Source organism: Schistocerca americana, chromosome 7 (assembly GCF_021461395.2).
Source record: "Schistocerca americana isolate TAMUIC-IGC-003095 chromosome 7, iqSchAmer2.1, whole genome shotgun sequence".
Taxonomy (NCBI): domain Eukaryota; kingdom Metazoa; phylum Arthropoda; class Insecta; order Orthoptera; family Acrididae; genus Schistocerca; species Schistocerca americana.
The window spans coordinates 368,580,392-368,599,082 of NC_060125.1; the positions used below are offsets into that span (position 1 = coordinate 368,580,392).

At 45.5% G+C, this 18,691-nt stretch overlaps 1 protein-coding gene across 1 annotated transcript in view; it reads right to left on the reverse strand.

Moving 5' to 3' along the window:
- Nucleotides 1-18,691, reverse strand: part of LOC124622943 (paired box protein Pax-6-like) — a 341,169-nt gene that overhangs the window by 183,565 nt on the left and 138,913 nt on the right. The gene's annotated exons all lie outside the window — the stretch shown is intronic.

The window sequence follows — 18,691 nt, forward strand, 5'->3', positions numbered from 1 at the left end:
GCTAAGCAGCGATAAGGCCGTTGATAATCCTTGTTTACGTTTTTTTCGCTGGTGTCGACAGTGGTTGTCGGACATTCTTAACGCTGACCAGACCGACATTGTCGGTTCAGGAAGACACAAACTACGATAACTAAGCTCCTTTCGGACAAATTTTACACTGAAGTGACAGTTAACTGAAAACAGCATATATGTAAATAAGTTTATTTCCTTGGAAATAAGTGTAATAAATAACACAGGATTCCGACAAAGATACGTTTCAAAAATATCGCTAACAGTTACGGTCTTTTGATTTGGTCTTCCGTTGAAAGCTCGGGTAGGTGACACATTTATTAGATGTAAGTTGCTTTCACTCTAAGATAATTTTCAACACCTTTCTGTTAATTATTAAATTATGCAGTTAGCAAACGTATTTAACGATATCGTCGGCCACAACCATAAAATTTTGTACACTTTTGGGTAATATTCTCCATTTACAATGCGTTACACTAAAGGCAAATTTTGTGTTCGTGATAATCTAATGCTGAAATATTCTTTGTCAGCGTCTAACTGATGCCTTCCAACCCGTAAATCAATACTTACGAACTTAAAATTAGCATTAATCAGTCTTGTAACAGAATAGACCTAGAGTAGGCAGGGTAAATAATTCGAAAACGTTTTCCATCTAAATTTCCTAAGCACTTAGAAACATCCAAATATTGTAGTAATCATCCAATATTTTTCTAAACTCATAGACGTCTGCGAATTTCATTTTCGTCGATCTTGTTGTATCACTTTAGTTACCTCTCTTTGAGTTTCTCAACGGTTACAGTTCCAACTCGAAAATAAAAAGCTAACCTGATAAGACTGGAAAGGAAGTCTCTAAGATAAGAGCCTTAATTTAGCAAAACACACATAGTTTTTTCAATTTGTTATATATTTATGGTTATACAATGTGACTTTCAAGAGTAGTTGTATTGTGACTCGTACGCCGGTCTGTGTTCCAGCAAATTCAAAAAAATGGCTCTGAGCACTATGGGACTTAACATCTCAGGTCATCAGTCCCCTAGCAATTAGAAGTACTGAAACCTAACTAACCTAAGGACAAACACACATCCATGCCCGAGGCAGGAGTCGAACCTGCGACCGTAGCGGTCGCACGGTTCCAGACTGTAGCGCCTAGAACCGCTCGGCCAATCCGGCCGGCAGCAAATTCAGTACGTAAGATGTAAGACAAGGAATCGAATGAAACAACAAGTTTACTGTTACCAGTCACGGTTTATTTATCTCCACAATGCGTTTCGATGGTTTAAATCAGTTGGATTTACATTTGTTAATACGACATATGTGCTGCAACCCACTACACGTAAACTGAGAGTTTACATGTGACGTGGTTTACATGTGGTGTGGTTTGATGCAGCCCTCCATGCTAGTCTATCCTGTGCAGGCCTCATCATCTCTGAATAACTACTTCGACCTACACCCATTTGAACCTACTTGGTGTATTCACTTCTTGGCCTCCCTCGACCATTGTTACCGCCTACACTTCACTCCATTACCAACCGACAATTTCTTGACACCTCAGGGTGTTTCGTGTGAACCGAACATGTTTTCTCGTCAACTTGTGCCTTAAATTTGATTTTTCCCCAGTTAGATTCAGTAACGCCTCATAGCATTGTCTTGTAATACATTTCAGAAGCTTCTATTCTTTTCTTGTTTGAACAGCATATCATCCACGTTTAATAACCATCAAAGTTACGCTCCAGACAAATTCCTCCTTAAAAGGCTTCGTAACACTTAAATTTATATTCAGTGTTAGCAAATACTTTTCTCGCTATTGCCAGTGGCATTTTATATGCTCTCTGTTGCGCTCGTCGGCAGTTATTTTGCTTCCGAAATACCAAACTTCATCTACTACTTTTAGTGTCTCTGTTCCTTGTAACCCCAGTACCTCCTCATGTAATTCGACCACTTTCCATTATATTACTTTCGTTGACGTTCATCTTATCAACGCTTCTCAGGGCACAATCCATTTCATTTGACTGCTCTTCCATGTGGTTCTCTGTCTCTTGTCAGAACAACAATGTCATCTGCAAATCTCAAAGCTTTTTTATCTCTCCTCCCTGAATTTTAATAGCTTTACAATTTTTTCTTGGTTTCCTTTACTGGTTACTGCTTGGTCAATGCATAGATTGAATAATGCTGGAGTGGCCGAGGTGTTCTAGGCGCTACAGTTTGGAACCGCGCGACCGCTACGGTCGCAGGTTCGAATCCTGCCTCGGGCATGGATGTGTGTGAAGTCCTTAGGTTAGTTAAGCTTAAATAGTTCGAAGTTCTAGGGGACCGATGACCTCAGAAGTTAAGTCCCATAGTGCTCAGAGCCATTTTAACCATTTTTTTAAATAACATTGGTGATAGGTTACAACCCTGTCTCATTCCCTTCTCAAATACTGTTTCTGTTTCAGAGTCTTCAAAATTTATAACTATAGCCTTCTTTCTGTACAACTTGTGGATAGATTTCGCTCCTTGTATTTTATCCCTGTTACCTTCAGAATTTCAAGAGTGTATCCCAGTCAACAACGTCAGAAGTTAATTCCAAATCTATAACTGCCATGAACGTGAAATTGGTTTTGGTCACTCCATATTCTGAGATTAATCATAGGGTCAGTATTGCCTCGCGTCTTCCAACATTTCCCCGAAATCCAAACTGATCTTCCCCGAGGTCAACTTCTACCAGGACATACAACCTCCACTAGGACAACAGAACGAGATGGCGCAGAGGCTACCACACTGGACTTGCATTCTGGAGGACGATGGTTCAAAACCGCATCATAACCCTCTAGATTTAGGGCTATTTTGACTTCTCTAGATCGCTACAGGCAAATTCCGGGATCAGTCCTAGGATAGAAGACGCCTGATTTTCTTTCCCGTTCTTAAAAAATAAAACTGAAAAAAGTAAACCTGGTTGCGCTCAGTCTATAATGACTTCGTTATCGGCGGGACATCTAATCATAAACTTTCTTCTTCCGCCAGGACCGTGTCTAATATACAGGGTGGACCATTGATAGTGACCGGGCCAAATCTCTCACGAAATAAGCGTCAAACGAAAAAACTACAAAGAACGAAACTCGTCTAGCTTGAAGGGGGAAACCAGATGGCGCTATGGTTGGCCCGCTAGATGGCGCTGCCACAGGTGAAACGGATCCCAACTGCGTTTTTTTTTTACAATGGGAACCCCCATTTTTTATTACATATTCGTGTAGTACGTAAAGAAATATGAATGTTTTAGTTGGACCACTTTTTTCGCTTGTGTGATAGTTGGCGCTGCAATAGTCACAAACGTATACGTACGTGGTATCACGTAACATTCTGCCAGTGCGGACGGTATTTGCTTCGTGATACATTACCCATGTTAAAGTGGACCGTTTACCAATTGCGGAAAAGGTCGATATCGTGCTGATGTGTGGATATTGTGATCAAAATGCCCAACGGACGTGTGCTATGTATGCTGCTCGGTATCCCGGACGACATCATCCAAGTGTCCGGACCATTCGCCGGATAGTTACGTTATTTAAGGAAACAGGAAGTGTTCAGCCACATGTGAAACGTCAACCACGACCTGCAACAAATGATGATGCCCAAGTAGGTGTTTTAGCTGCAGTCGCGGCTAATCCGCACATCAGTAGCAGACAAATTGCGCGAGAGTCGGGAATCTCAAAAATGTCGGCGTTGAGAATGCTAATCAACATCGATTGCACCCGTACTAAATTTCTATGCACCAGGAATTGCATGGCGACGACTTTGAACGTCGTGTACAGTTCTGCCACTGGGAACAAGAGAAATTACCGGACGATGACAGATTATTTGCACGCGTTCTATTTAACGACGATGCGTCATTCACCAACACGATGGATGCGACAAGTGGAAGATCAGTTACCTTGTCGGGTTAATGTATGGTGCGGCATTATGGGAGGAAGGATAATTGGCCCCCTTTTTATCGATGGCAATCTAAATGGTGCAATGTATGCTGATTTCCTACGTAATGTTCTACCGGTGTTACTACAAGATGTTTCACTGCATGACTAAATGGCGATGTACTTCCAACATTATGGATGTCCAGCACATAGCTCGTGTGCAGTTGAAGCGGTATTGAATAGCATATTTCATGACAGATGGATTCGTCGTCGAAGCATCATACCATGGCCCGCACGTTCACCGTATCTGACGACCCCGGATTTCTTTCTGTGGAAAGTTGAAGGATATTTGCCATCGTGATCCACCGGCAACGCCTGACAACATGCGTCAGCGCATTGTCAATGCATGTGCGAACATTACGGAAGGCAAACTACTCGCTGTTGAGAGGAATGTCGTTACACGTATTGCCAAATGCATTGAGGTTGACGGACATCATTTTGAGCATTTATTGCATTAATGTGGTATTTACAGGTAATTACGCTGTAACAGCATGCGTTCTCAGAAACGATAAGTTCACAAAGGTACATGTAACACATTGGAACAACCGAAATAAAATGTTCAAACGTACCTACGTTCTGTATTTTAATTTAAAAAACCTACCTGTTACCAACTGTTCGTCTAAAATTGTGAGCCATATGTTTGTGACTATTACAGCGCCATCTGTCACAAAGCGAAAAAAGTGGTCCAACTAAAACATTCATATTTCTTTACGTACTACACGAATATGTAATAAAAAATGGGGGTTCCTATTTTTAAAAAACGCAGTTGATATCCGTTTGACCTATGGCAGCGCCATCTAGCGGGCCAACCACAGCGATCTGGTTTCCCCCTTCAAGCTAGACAAGTTTCCTTCTTTGTAGTTTTTTCGTTTGACGCTTATTTCGTGAGAGATTTGGCCCGGTCACTATCACTGGACCAGCCTGTAGACTGTGGTGTTAATACAAGGTTCACGTTGATGATTAAAAAAAAACTCCATTAATGTCGGGGTACCAGTTGGGATGTGGCACGGAGTCATCATTGCAACTGCGAGCAGTGGACGGGTGGCGAGACGTTTTTGGCGCGGTAGCTGGCGGAATGCACGGAAGCCCCTGTTCGTAATCTGACCCCGGCGCCAGGCAACCCCGCGCCTCGCCGCGGCGCGCCGGCCCAGACGGGGCTCTCATCAGCAATAGGATTACCGGCTCAGCCGGCGACACCCCAGCAGCTCAGGGCGCACGCGCCGGCGGCCGCGCCGAGCCGCGCCGCATTCCGGCCGAGGCCGAGCCGCGGCCGCTGCTTCCTCACAGCGCTCTCCGCCACAGCAGATTGGCGTCCCGAGCGACAGCAGTCCGTCTCATTTCACTCTTCCTCTGACGTGCCTCTTTCATCGTCTGAGTTTAAATTTAATACGGTGCTTCCCATTTACAAAGAAGCCAGTTTGCTAACAGGCGTGTACAGTACCACGCCATCAGTTGCATATGACGAGATTGAAAAGTAATACTCTACTGGCCATTAAAATTGCTACACCAAGAAAAAATGCAGATGATAAACGGGTATTCATTGGACAAATGTATTATACTAGAACTGACATCTGATTACATTTTCACGCAATTTGGGTGCATGGACCTGAGAAATCAGTACCCAGAACAACCACCTCTGGCTGTAATAACGGCCTTGATACGCCTGGGCATTGAGTCAAACAGAGTTTGGATGGCGTGTACAGGTACAGCTGCCCATGCAGCTTCAACACGGAACCACAGATCATCAAGAGTAGTGACTGTAGTATTGTGACGAGCCAGTTGCTCTGCCACCATTGACCAGACGTTTTCAGTTGGTGAGAGATCTGAAGAATGTGCTGGCCAGGGCAGCAGTCGAACATTTTCTGTATCTAGAAAGTCCCGTACAGGACCTGCAACATGCGGTCGTGCACTATCCTGCTGAAATGTCGGGTTTCGCAGGGATCGAATGAAGGGCAGAGCCACGGGTCGTAACACATCTGAAATGTAACGTCCACTGTTCAAAGTGCCGTCAATGCGAACAAGAGGTGACCGACACGTGTAACCAATGGTACCCCATACCATCACGCCGGATGATACGCCAGTACGGCGATGACGATTACACGCTTCCAATGTGCGTTCACCGCGATGTCGCCAAACACGGATGCGACCATCATGATGCTGTAAACAGAACCTGGATTAACCCGAAAAAATGACGTTTTACCATTCGTGCACCCACGTTCGTCGTTGAGTACACCATCTCCTGCCTGTGATGCAGCGTCTGGGGTAACCGCAGCCATGGTCTCCGAGCTGATAGTCCATGCTGCTGCAAACGTCGTCGAACTGTTCGTGCAGATGGTTGTTGTCTTGCAAACGTCCCCATCTGTTGACTCAGGGATCGAGACGTGGCTGCACGATCCGTTACAGCCATGCGGATAAGATGCCGGTCATCTCGACTGCTAGTGATACGAGTCCGTTGGGATCCAGCACGATGATTCAATATTCTGCTAACAGTCACTGGATCTCGACCAACGCGAGCAGCAATGTCGCGATACGATAAACCGCAATCGTGATAGGCTACAATCGGACCTTTATCAAAGTCGGAAACGTGATGGTACGCATTTGTCCTCCTTACACGAGGCATCACAACAACGTTTCATCAGGCAACACCGGTCAACTGCAGTTTGTGTATGAGAAATCGGTTGGAAACTTTCCTCATGTCAGCACGTTCTCGCCACCGGCGCCAACCTTATGTGAATGCTCTGAAAAGCTAATCATTTGCGTATCACAGGATCTTCTTCCTGCCGGTTAAATTTCGAAATGTGGTGCTACAGAAGAATGCTGACGATTAGATGGGTAGATCACATAACTAATGAGGAGGTGTTGAATAGGATTGGGGAGAAGAGGAGTTTGTGGCACAACTTGACTAGAAGAAGGGATCGGTTGGTAGGACATGTTCTGAGGCATCAAGGGATCAGCAATTTAGTATTGGAGGGCAGCCTAGAGGGTAAAAATCGTAGAGGGAGACCAAGAGATGAATACACCAAGCAGATTCAGAAGGATGTAGGTTGCAGTAGGTACTGGGAGATGAAGAAGCTTGCATAGGATAGAGTAGCATGGAGAACTGCAGCAAATCAGTCTCAGGACTGAAGACCACGACGACGACATCACAGGATCTTCTTCCTGCCGGTTAAATTTCCCGTCTGTAACACGTCATCTTCGTGGTGTAGTAATTTTAATGGCCAGTAGTGTAATACTAGTTGTTTATAGAAGAATGGGAGGACTAGTAGAAGTCCATCTCGGAGAAGATCCGTTTCGGTTGCGTAAAAATTTATTAGGTTGGTGCATAAGTGCCATGTTTTATTTGTAGTTCACTGTTGTTACTTGAGTTCGCATACTGCCATTTCGTCATTTTGAGATAGCGAGTGGAGCTGTGGACGCTATAAAATCGAGTTCCTATTGGAGAAATCGGAACATTTCCGACATATTCTTGTGATTGAGCTTCCTTGAGGGGTCATAGCAAAATGGTTCAAATGGCTCTGAGCACTATGGGACTTAACTTCTGTGGTCATCAGTCCCCTAGACCTTAGAACTACTTAAACCTAACTAACCTAAGGACATCACACACATCCATACCCGAGGTAGGATTCGAACCTGCGACCGCAGCGGTCACGTGGTTCCACACTGTAGCGCCTAGAACCACTCGGCCACCCCGGCCAGCTAAGTAGTTCCAAATTTAATTTGTAAACACGGGAAAACGTCAACAGGACGTGGCCGGAGATGTAACGCTCGCAAGCGTTCGTGGCCAGTTGTAATAGTCTGGAGTTTTCGGCATTATGCGTATGGAGAAGTAATACTTGAGGAAAAGGGCGGAAAGCGCTAGTGGGTGAGTGGGCAGCGACGGCCACGAGCCGGCAGCCCAGCAGCTGTGGCTGAGCCGGTCGTGCTGGGAGCGCGCGGCTGGCGCGCCGACCGCACTGTTGAACTTCCGCTCGGCTACTCGCGAAGAATACCGCCGTAATGGCTGCCACGGGCCGGGCTAGGGGGCGCGACTTGCATCTGGCAGCTTTTGTATCTTGCGGCCCTCATTTCCCAGCCGGCGGCGTGCATGCGCGCACACTTTAAATTATTTCGCACAAAGAAGCGGCGTCGGCGTCGCCGTCTCGCCGCTGCCTCGCAGCTGGCGCCGCAACATTTAATTTGCGGTGCTGGCTGCGGCGCTAATCTGCGAGCGCCTATCCTCTCCTCTCCTATCCTATCCCGGGCTCCCGTGTTCCGCGCGGCTGCCCGTCTGGACGGCAAGTCACTCACCGTGCGCGCTCCTTCCGTCTGCTGGCGGCCTCATCTTTACGAGCCCGCGTCGCAAATCTCCTCAGACGCGGTACGCTCGGCAGACCTGGCGTTTCACGGCTCATGAAGCACGCTCTGGTTCCGCCTCGAGTACGCACGCTAGGCGCAGTGGCTCATGCACCAACACGGGCAGAGATAATTTCTGGTTTGCCCCAAGCATGTCGTCGTCTAGTCCACAGGAGCAACGTCCTCCGTGACGTAGCAGGAGGTTGCAGAGCCACAAATGCAGGATGACCGGCCGAGGATCGACGAATATAGCAGGGACTGACAGTTTACCCTGAACGTAAGTGTAACGAATAAGTTTCTTTTACTTTCCTCTATATTCAGAAAAAAATGGTCCTTTGGCTAAAGGTTTCGGTTAGCGATGACATCCTCAGATCTGCAGCAGAACATGAGAAAAACCAAATACAGCTACCAGAGAGTCTACACCTTAAAATAACAAAACATCCCATGATGAAAACTTTTACTTTCACATGTGAGGAAAACATTCTCTTGAAATACACTGAAGGAAAAAAATCGCAACACCAAGAGGCATTTGTGCGACATAAACGAAAGTTGGTAGGCGTGTTTCGAAATCTGAAAGATGATGTCTGTTCTAATTTCGCGCCGGTCGCATAAAATCGATGCTAGTAGCGCCACTGAAATGAATTGATCGTACGGCATAGTTGGCCGGGAAACCCCATGCGGGGTGTTGGCCGCCGGAATTGCACCTCGGCGACTTGCGAGTCAATGATGATGAGAGACACACAGCACCCAGACATCACGAGGCAGAGAAAATCCCTGACCCCGCCGGGAATCGAACCCGGCATCCCGTACGCGGGAAGCTAGAACGCTACCGCAAGACCACGAGCTGCGGACTAGCAGCGCTACTGTGAGCGTGCTAATCAGGTTTGCTTCATATATATGCCGTAACGGTCGTGAGCGTTAGTTACCTTTGGCATCGGGCGTGCTGAGCTGATGTTAGTCAACACTGCCTTTAGGGCGCCAAAGACGCCATTATCAACAAATGGTTCAAATGGCTCTAAGCAGTATGGGACTTAACATCTGAGGTCATCAGTCCCCTAGACTTAGAACTACTTAAATCTAACTAATCTAAAGACATCACATACATCCATGCCCGAGGCGAGGTTCGAACCTGCGACCGCAGCAGCAGCGCGGTTCCGGACTGAAGCGCCGAGAACCGCTCGACCACAGCGGGCGCCTACATACTGATGAACCAAAACATTATGACCACTGCCCACCGAAAGGTTGAATGGCTAAATATGGTGTTGCGGGCACGTGACGCAGTAAGGAAAGAATGTAAACGGAAGAGAGATCAATCTTCAGTCATTATAGCGAAGATACGGGCCGCAAATGTGGAAATCCACTGATATAAGTGGTTTTGACAAAGGGCACATTGTTGTGGCTCTGCAGCTGGAAACGAGAATGTCTGAAACGGCGAAGCTGGTCGGGTGTGTTCGTACTACTGTCGTGAGGATTTACAAAAAGTGGTTGAAGGATGGTGGGATAACGCGTAAACCGTATGGTACTGGACGTCGACCATTCATTACAAACATAGAGGTCGGAGCATCCCCCACTGCGTTGTCCAGGATAGGCAGCGACTTGTTGCAGATCCGATAACGGAGTACAGTGTTGGTGCACGCATAAGTGTTACAGAGCACACCGTTCAAAGGCCAAAGCTGAACATGGAGCTCCAATCACACGACCTGTGTTGACCCAACGACATCGGTTGCAGACCACCTGCATCGCTTCTTGGCTGAAGTCTTCTCACACGGCAATGGCATCTTCCAGCTGGATAACTCCCCGCGACACAAGACCAGAATCGTGCTGCAGTGGTCTGATGAGCATGACAGTGAACTCACATCGATGTCTTAGCCAACAAATGCCTCTGATCTGTACCCATTGGAACACATATCGGACGCCGGCTGCGTGCCCACAAACCATTGTCGCACAATTTGCAGGAATTTAGTTACCTGTGAGTAGAAATCTGGTGCAACATACTTCTGGAAACCTGTCAAGGACTTGAAGAATCCATGCCAAGCAGAACCGCTGCTGTACTGTGCTCGAAAATTGGACCAACATTTTGTTAAACAGGTGATCACAATGTTTTGGTTCGTCAGTGTATTTAAAAACTAAACTGTGTCCGAATAGCCCTTGGAGGTCCAAAGGTACCGACCGACCGCTGTGTCATCCTCGGCTCAGAGGTGACGCTGGATGCGGATGTGGTCATCACACTGCTCTCCCGGCCGTTGTCAGTTTTCGTGACCGGGACCGCTACTTCCCAATCAAGCGGCTCCTCAGTTGGCCTCATAAGGGCTAAGTGCACCCCGCTTGCCAACAGCGCTCGGCAGACCGGACGGTCACCCATCCAAGTGTTAGCCAAGCCCGACAGCGCTTAACTTCGCGGTGATCTGACGGGAATCGATGTTACCATTGTGGCAAGGCCGTTGGCTTCGGTGTATGTAAGAGTTGCATAATATATCTATTTGGAAGATATTGTTATTCTTAAGTTGCAGAATTTTTGGTTAGTGGTGGTGGTGGTTAGTGTTTAACGTCCCGTCGACAACGAGGTCATTAGAGACGGAGCGCAAGCTCGGGTTAGGGAAGGATTGGGAAGGAAATCGGCCGTGCCCTTTCAAAGGAACCATCCCGGCATTTGCCTGAAACGATTTAGGGAAATCACGGAAAACCTAAATCAGGATGGCCGGAGACGGGATTGAACCGTCGTCCTCCCGAATGCGAGTCCAGTGTGCTAACCACTGCGCCACCTCGCTCGGTTTTTGGTTAGTAAAATTTCATATATATATATATATATATATATATATATATATATATATATATATATATATATATATATATATATATATATATACGAGTTACATATTGTGTGGACTTTTAAGCCATACTTCGTCAGTTGTGCGCACTACCATACCTTGAAGTAGAAGGTCTTTTTACCATTCAGGACATGATATACAATAGTGAACCGAGTTTCTTTAATTTCTACACTATTTTTCCTCTCTCAAAAATAGAAATTTGTGTTAGTTTTCAATAAGTCCATTTTCAAAATGATTTGAACTAGTAATACCTTATCTTAATTTGATTGATTCACAAATTAATTTACGAATAATGTAACATATAGACAATTAAATACAATATTGGTAAGATTTTCTCGATCGCAGAACTTTTAAATTTCAGTAGAGTATGTTTTCCTAGGTACATGACACTGTTGTACGTTGGAACATTTTTTTCACATCTGGAAAAACCTCACTTTCCCGGAGTAATTTTCGTAATTTCAAGAAAAGACTGGAGAGTACAAAAAGTGAATGATCTCATTTAACGATAGAATAAAAATATTGCTGAACCTATATGACAGGATGGCTAGGGATTGCAGTTCGAAAAGTGTTCCAAAGTACAGAACTCTGCCCTGATACAGCAGTAACCATCCGGAGCGACATAAAGTGGCACTTACACGTAAAATATGTAATGGGATAAGTGTACTCCAAACTAAGATTCATTAGGAGAGCCTTAAGGAAATGTAATTCAGCCTCGAAAGAAGAGGCTTACAAAACACTCATCCCACCGTTTGTTGAGTACTCTTCATGAATCTGGCACCCTTATCAAGTAGGAGCAATAGAAGAGATAGAGAAGCTGTAATGAAGAATGGCGCGTTTCGTCATGGAATCGTTTACTCGGCAAGAGAGCGTTACGGAGGTGCTCAAGAAACGTCGGTGACAGAAGCTGCAAGAGAGATGTTGTGCATCTCGGAGAGTTTACTGTAGCAATTTCGACAGCGTACGTTCGAAGAAGAATTGGGCAACATATTACTTCCTCTCACATATTTCTCGCTCAAGACCACAACGAGAAAATCTGTGAAATAAAATGTCATACGGGGCCTTACCGACAGTCATTCTTCCCACTCGCCATTCGCTAGGGGAGCAGGAAACGGTACAAACGTTAGTAGTGCAGTTAGTACCCTCCGCCGCAAACGGTAAAGTAGTTTGTTGAGTACAGATGTGCATGTAGACAGCGACTCATCGTTTGAATGGGTCATTACAGTAACATGAGAGGTGAATGAGAAACTCTGAAACAGAAGGGAAGATAACTCGCGAGGAGACGTTATGGACTGGCTTTTTCGATTTTCTACGTACCTACAGAATTTGAAGATTAGTGCCAGGACATCAGTTCCCTTTGAAGATATGATGATTTTTTGGCGCTGTGAATCGTAAAACATTTCGATCATTTTAACACACCTGCTGGGAGCTCTAAAAAAAATGTGCGTAGCATGTAAGCCATGTATTTGCGAAGTAGATGGCTGAATTCTTGTTACTAATAACTTTTTTAAACTTTTATTTGAATTCTACAGGTTGCGCAAAATAAACCTAGACCGGGAAATATTCCTTGTACCTTAAGACAAGCAACCCAACTTACATGTCATCTGCAATGGGGCGGAATATATAAGCTGGGTTGCCTGTTTTAATGTTTATGAAATATTTTCTGGGACACTTATTTTGCGCACACTGTATATATACTATCAAACGGAAATATGAAATATTAATTCAACCAATTATTTAATCATAAAAACGTAAATTTTTACTTACTAATCACATGAAAGTAAATAAAAATTTGATACAGAATTGCGAAATGACTTATCGAAAACTGAAAAAATTGTGTACATCAATAACACTTTAAATTTCTTGACATAAAAAGTACTTTATTTTCTGTTTCTTGTATGTTATTTTTTCAACAAGTTTTAACTTGCAACAAATAGTTCTAATTTGCAGTAAATACTCGCGCAATTAGTAAAAATAAAAAGACTTATTTGTTACAAAATTATGACTTAGTATTTTTAATTAACATTTTCATTTGATAATGAATATAGAATTCAAATAATAGTAAAAACTGTGGATGAAAAGTACAACACTGTGTTTATTCTACACGATTTGTTTATTTAATTACACTGTTTTCGGCTTACAAGACCATCATCAGACGTTAAGGGACAAAAAGTCGTCAAAGAAGTTATAATATTTGTAAACAGCATTGGAAAAATATTACTCATATAATGTGATGCACGAACGCAGGGTGTCACCTTTGTTAGTGTAGTGCTAGCGCAATTAAAATGTTAGAAGTCTCTTTGTTAGAATAATCTGTTATGGACTTCATGTCACTAGAGATGACACTAGTTCAGACAGACAAGAATGTTACGAGATCTTCGTGTAAATTAGAGGATGACACGTTGTTAGGATGTAGGAGAGAATATGAGAGTTATTTATTCTACTTTTCATCCACCCAAGCACCCTTAAATATGCTCTTTTAACCCTTCAATTGAAAATGTGGTTGCTAAGGAACACTGATATCCAATAGGCACTGTACGAGCACTAAGAGTCTTTACAACGCATTTTACTTGTAAGGATTAACTGAGCGGATGGTGACAGTTATCGTATTACACAAGCTGGAGCCCTTACCAACTTTAACAAGCATCACATATCGTTTCTAACCATTTCGGTAAAAACTAGAGATGTGCTTGCGTATAGCAAAGCATACTGTCGTTACAGAAGTAGATGTTGCAAGGACAGTAATCCTTCGCTACACGAACGAGGCTGTGATTGTGCAGACTGTTTTGGGAGACAGTTCCCCTGCCCCCTCTCCCCCCGCCCCCTGGAGCCTCAGCGCCATAGCTGCAAACTGCCCTCCATGTTCTTCCACGCACCACTCACATACTAACAAGTCCCCATTGAGAATAATCCGGGACCGCGACTCGCTATACCAGTTTGTACCGCTCGCTGTAGGAAGGCGGTAATTCTCGGCAGGCGGTATTAACCAATCAGGGACCGCAGCCGCCGACAGCTGCTGAGTTACTTCAGGTAGCGGCTTATGTGCTGCCTCCACCTCTAGAACGTGCTTGTGTGCCATCGCCGTGTATTCCAGATAGACCGTCTATTAGATATATCCAGACTGTTAAGAAGCATTTCCATTCATACATAAGTATAAACTTGTACGATTGTACTTTGGTTAGAAACATATTTCGCAGCTTCGAACGTGACTGTATTCAATACACTGTAGGTATGAATTAAAAAACTTCAGTCACAATTTTTCGTGTTATATTAAGTGCACGATGCATTTCGGACCCTGTGGGTCCATCATCTTGGATTATGTGGTAAGTTATACTGCTCATCTTTTCCACTATTTTCTTTGGAACTGTTATTAATTAGCCGAGCAGCTTCTCAGTTGACCTCAGGGGCTGCATGCATCCCAGTACCAGTCCACACACTAAGGCAAACTCCGTGACGGTACCGAGAATCAAACGCGGGTCCTCCGCATGGCAGTCAGGACCGCTCAGCGGACGTAAAGTGGAATACCGTGCGGTAATTCGTTTTCTGCATTTGATGAGGAACAACGCTGCAAGCATCCATGCTGACCTGGCAACACTACACCCTCTAAATGACACTGTGGTTAGGTAGCGCGGACGCTTCCTTTGTAGTCAAACGGGTCTGATTGTCGAAGAACGAAGTGACAGATCACCTCTCTATGAAGATCCGAGAATCGCATGAGGAGGCGCTGGTGCTCAAAGACTAGTGTATCCAATCGAGGCGATAGTGGAAGATGTGGAAAGCTGCCATGAGTTATTTTTCAAAATCTTGTCCGACATTTTGAACATGACAAATGTCGTCGCCCGCTGGATTCAGCGACCATAACCATTTAAAATGTTCTCCGAAACGACGCAGCAATGAAAATGTTGCGACTGTATTGGGCCAGTCTAAATGGCTTCTTTAGCTGCCTAATCATCCACGACGAGTGATGGGTGTATCACTACGACCCGATACAAAGGAGCAGTGTGTGTTAGATCATCAAAGTCGATGTTTTAATTATTGAAACTGATTGCCAGTTTCAGATTTGGGCCATCATGAGAAGTAATGAATACAGCAGTATAGTTAATGACTATGACCCTACACGATGTTGATGTAATCATTAGGTCTGACGATGCCTGCAAAGCCGAAACAGGTAACCAGTTTTGATAAAGTAGCATGCGACCAAGACATTGACTTTTATAACCTAATAGATTTCTGTCCGTGGCTTCAGCAGTGTACGTGTATGTCTTACTCATGCACTCATCTCCTATCTCCTCGACCTCCTCTGCCCCCCCCCCTTTCTTTCTACTCATCTGCTCCTCTCCCTCTCTTTGTTCATCGTCTCCTGCCCACTCTCTCTGTTCATCTTCTCGCCCCCCTCTCTCTGTCCATCCCGTCGTCTTCTCTCTCTGTCCTCATTTCTTCCCTCCGGCTCTCACTATCCATCTTCTCCTTCTCTCTGCCTACCCCTGTTCCGTCCACACGTATACCATCTGGAACGCATCCCAATACTACCCTCATCTCCACCACTCCCCTATCGCAGCTACATGGTTTTTACACCCGCAGTACTCCTTTCCACACAATAAGTAGTTGGTGTACCAGGTCTGATTAAAAGGAAGGTCAGCGTTGGCCGTAATATTGATGTTTTATTCATAACAGAATCGATTTTCGACCACATGGTGATCATCTTCAGTGCTGTACAAATTAAACTCAGACACTGGTATCAAGTTATAACTCAACTTGAGTTATTGTGATCGCTTCTCAGTTTTGGTTATTGATAACTTGATACCAGTGCCTGAGTTTAATTTGTACAGCACTGAAGATGCTCACCATGTGATCGAGTTATTGTGATCGCTTCTCTGTTTTGGTTATTGCTAACTTGATACCGTTGTCTGAGTTTAATTTATACAGCAATGAAGATGATCACCATGTGATCGAAAATCGATTCTATCAATAAAACATCAATATTACGGCCAACGCTGACCTTCCTTTTAATTTAACATATAGGGTCGTTGTGCACACAGCACTCCATGGAGTCGCCAATCAGTACCAAGTTTGGTTGAAATCTATCCAGTGGGCTAGGAGAAGATACGGAATCTGTATATAATGCTTGTAATATGCTAGGTTTCAGTAGAAAGGTGAAAGATTTCTCCCGTAGGTCGCAACAGCCTCACTTCACGAACACGTCGAATCACAACCACCGGAAAAAGGTAAGTCCCAACCATCATGGGCAGTGGTGTTGTGCTAAAAGGTTATGCTCATACAGGACAAACAGTCACAGGAGCATACTATCGAATTATGAATCTACCCTTGTGTTCTCTTGACATGGCGGCCATTTCCAGAATGATGACGAAGTTATTTTCGGGATGGAATGTGTCCTGAATTGCTAAAATGTAGACATCTAAAACCAAAGTCTCCACCGAGCAAGGTGGCGCAGTGGTTAGCACACTGGACTCGCATTCGGGAGGACGACGGTTCAATCCTGCGTCCGGCCATCCTGATTTAGGTTTCCCGTGATTTCCGTAAATCGCTCCAGGTAAATGCCGGGATGGTTCCTTTGAAAGGGCACGGCCGGCTTCCTTCCCCGCCCTTCCCTAATCCGATGAGACCGATGACCTCGCAGGTTGGCCTCTTCCCCCAGACAACCCAACCCAATATTCTCCCCCCAAGCCATCCACTGTTGGGAAAAGTGTATCGCATTGAAGGATGAATATACAGAAGAGGACTAACAACATCAGGGTTGCAGATTTTTTCGCAGTTATAATTACGCCTTTATGACTGTTCCTCGCAGACATGGAATGTTTGCCGCTACATTTCAGCACCGTATCATAATCGTAAGACTAATGATACGGTAGTTAACACAAATCGATCTTCGCTGTCGAGCAGTGTTCCAGCAGTTACTGTCAATAAAACTCTCCGCCACTCGCCTAACGATGTACGTCCCAAATGAATTATTGGAGCTCACTGTTCCTCCCGACTGCCGCACAACCCCGGAAACGGCTCGGCGCGCTGTGATGTTTCCAGAGACGCTGGGAGGACTGCAGACGACGGCGGACTGCTGAGTAGCAGAGGCGGCGGGCCCAGGTCGCAGCCAGCTGCCCCCCCCCCCCCCCCCCCCCCCCCGCCCCCGTTTCTCCTATCCGGCAGGGCGTCGCAATTTGCCCGCCGCGGCCGGAGCACTCGAGTAATCCTGTTAAGGCGGCTCGCCGCGCCGGCTCGCTTTCATTGTTGGCGCGCAGGCAGGACCTCAATGGCCACTTTCAAGTTGTCCCTTTCTGCTTTCGGGGGAAACTACCCCGAGCATCTGTCCCGGATTATTGGCCGCGGCCGCGGACGCTGCCGGCTCCTCGAGTTGCCGCGCACGCTTTTCATCTCCGGCAATTGTAATGTCAGCCGGGCGCGCCTCTCGCTGCAAACAAGCCGTCCGCAGGTCTGAGAGCGGGCCAAGAGGCGGACCGCTCCTCCTGACCTCTCGTCCGGCCCACGCAAAGAGGAGCCGCTGCTTCACAGCTCGGGCCTCGGATTACCGTCGCATTTTCCCGAGAGCCACTGGCAGCCACCGTCTTCTCATTACGTACTTCTTTCCTGCCACTCCTTCTTCGCAGACTTCCTCGACATGATCGAACGATCACGGGATACGTAATCAAAGCACTTCGTAGCTTTAGATTTAAGGTATTATCGGTGAGAGAAATGAAGGAGCAACGACAGTGGCGGGGGAAGTGATCTGTCTCGGAAGAACGCCACAACAGCCATACAGAAACACAAACAAATAATTCCCCGTCTGGCAGTGTGTTGTCCCGAGGGATGATTGACGTAATGTGGAATTCACCAACCGATGTCACCAGAGGCGGATCCGCTAGTGTGAAAGGAGAGGAGTAGTGTCATGCTGTCACTAGAGAAACAGTAAGTCAAGGGAGCTCAGTGACTTCGATCGTGGACTAGTCAATGGATATTAATTGAGTAACAAATCCATCAGTGACATTTCAACCTTCAGAAGCTGTCCAAATCGACAAATGGTGATGTGACTATGAAGTTGTTTGTTTGCTGAACTGCAAACAAACAAACACCCCAAACACAGTCCAGACATACCTCACATACAGGCGGACGGGGACCGTCCAGTATACCGAACGGTAGTTGTAATAAATATGAAATCAGCAGAAGGAATGCTACCAGCAGTCTTCGTAACAAATTGTGTCTTCTTCTTTCTTTCTTTCTTTCTTTCTTTATCGTCGCCTTGTCCCACGTCACGCAGGGTCGGCGTTGCTCTTCTGGATCCTTCTCCTCCATAGTTCTCTATCCACTGCCTCTTCCTTTTTCCATCGTTTCTCCCTTAGGTCCCCGGATATCTTATCCTTCCACCTTATCTTCCGTCTTCCTCCTCTTCTCGCTCCTTCAATCTTTATATCTTCAACTCTGTTTCCGATATACTCTTCCCCTTTTCTCTGTAAGTGTCAGTACCACCTTAGTCCCCATGGGTCCCACTTTCACAGCTTGTCTAACAAATTCATTTCTAATTCTGTCCTTCGTTGTTACCCCACACATCCACCTCAGCATCCACATTTCCGCCAC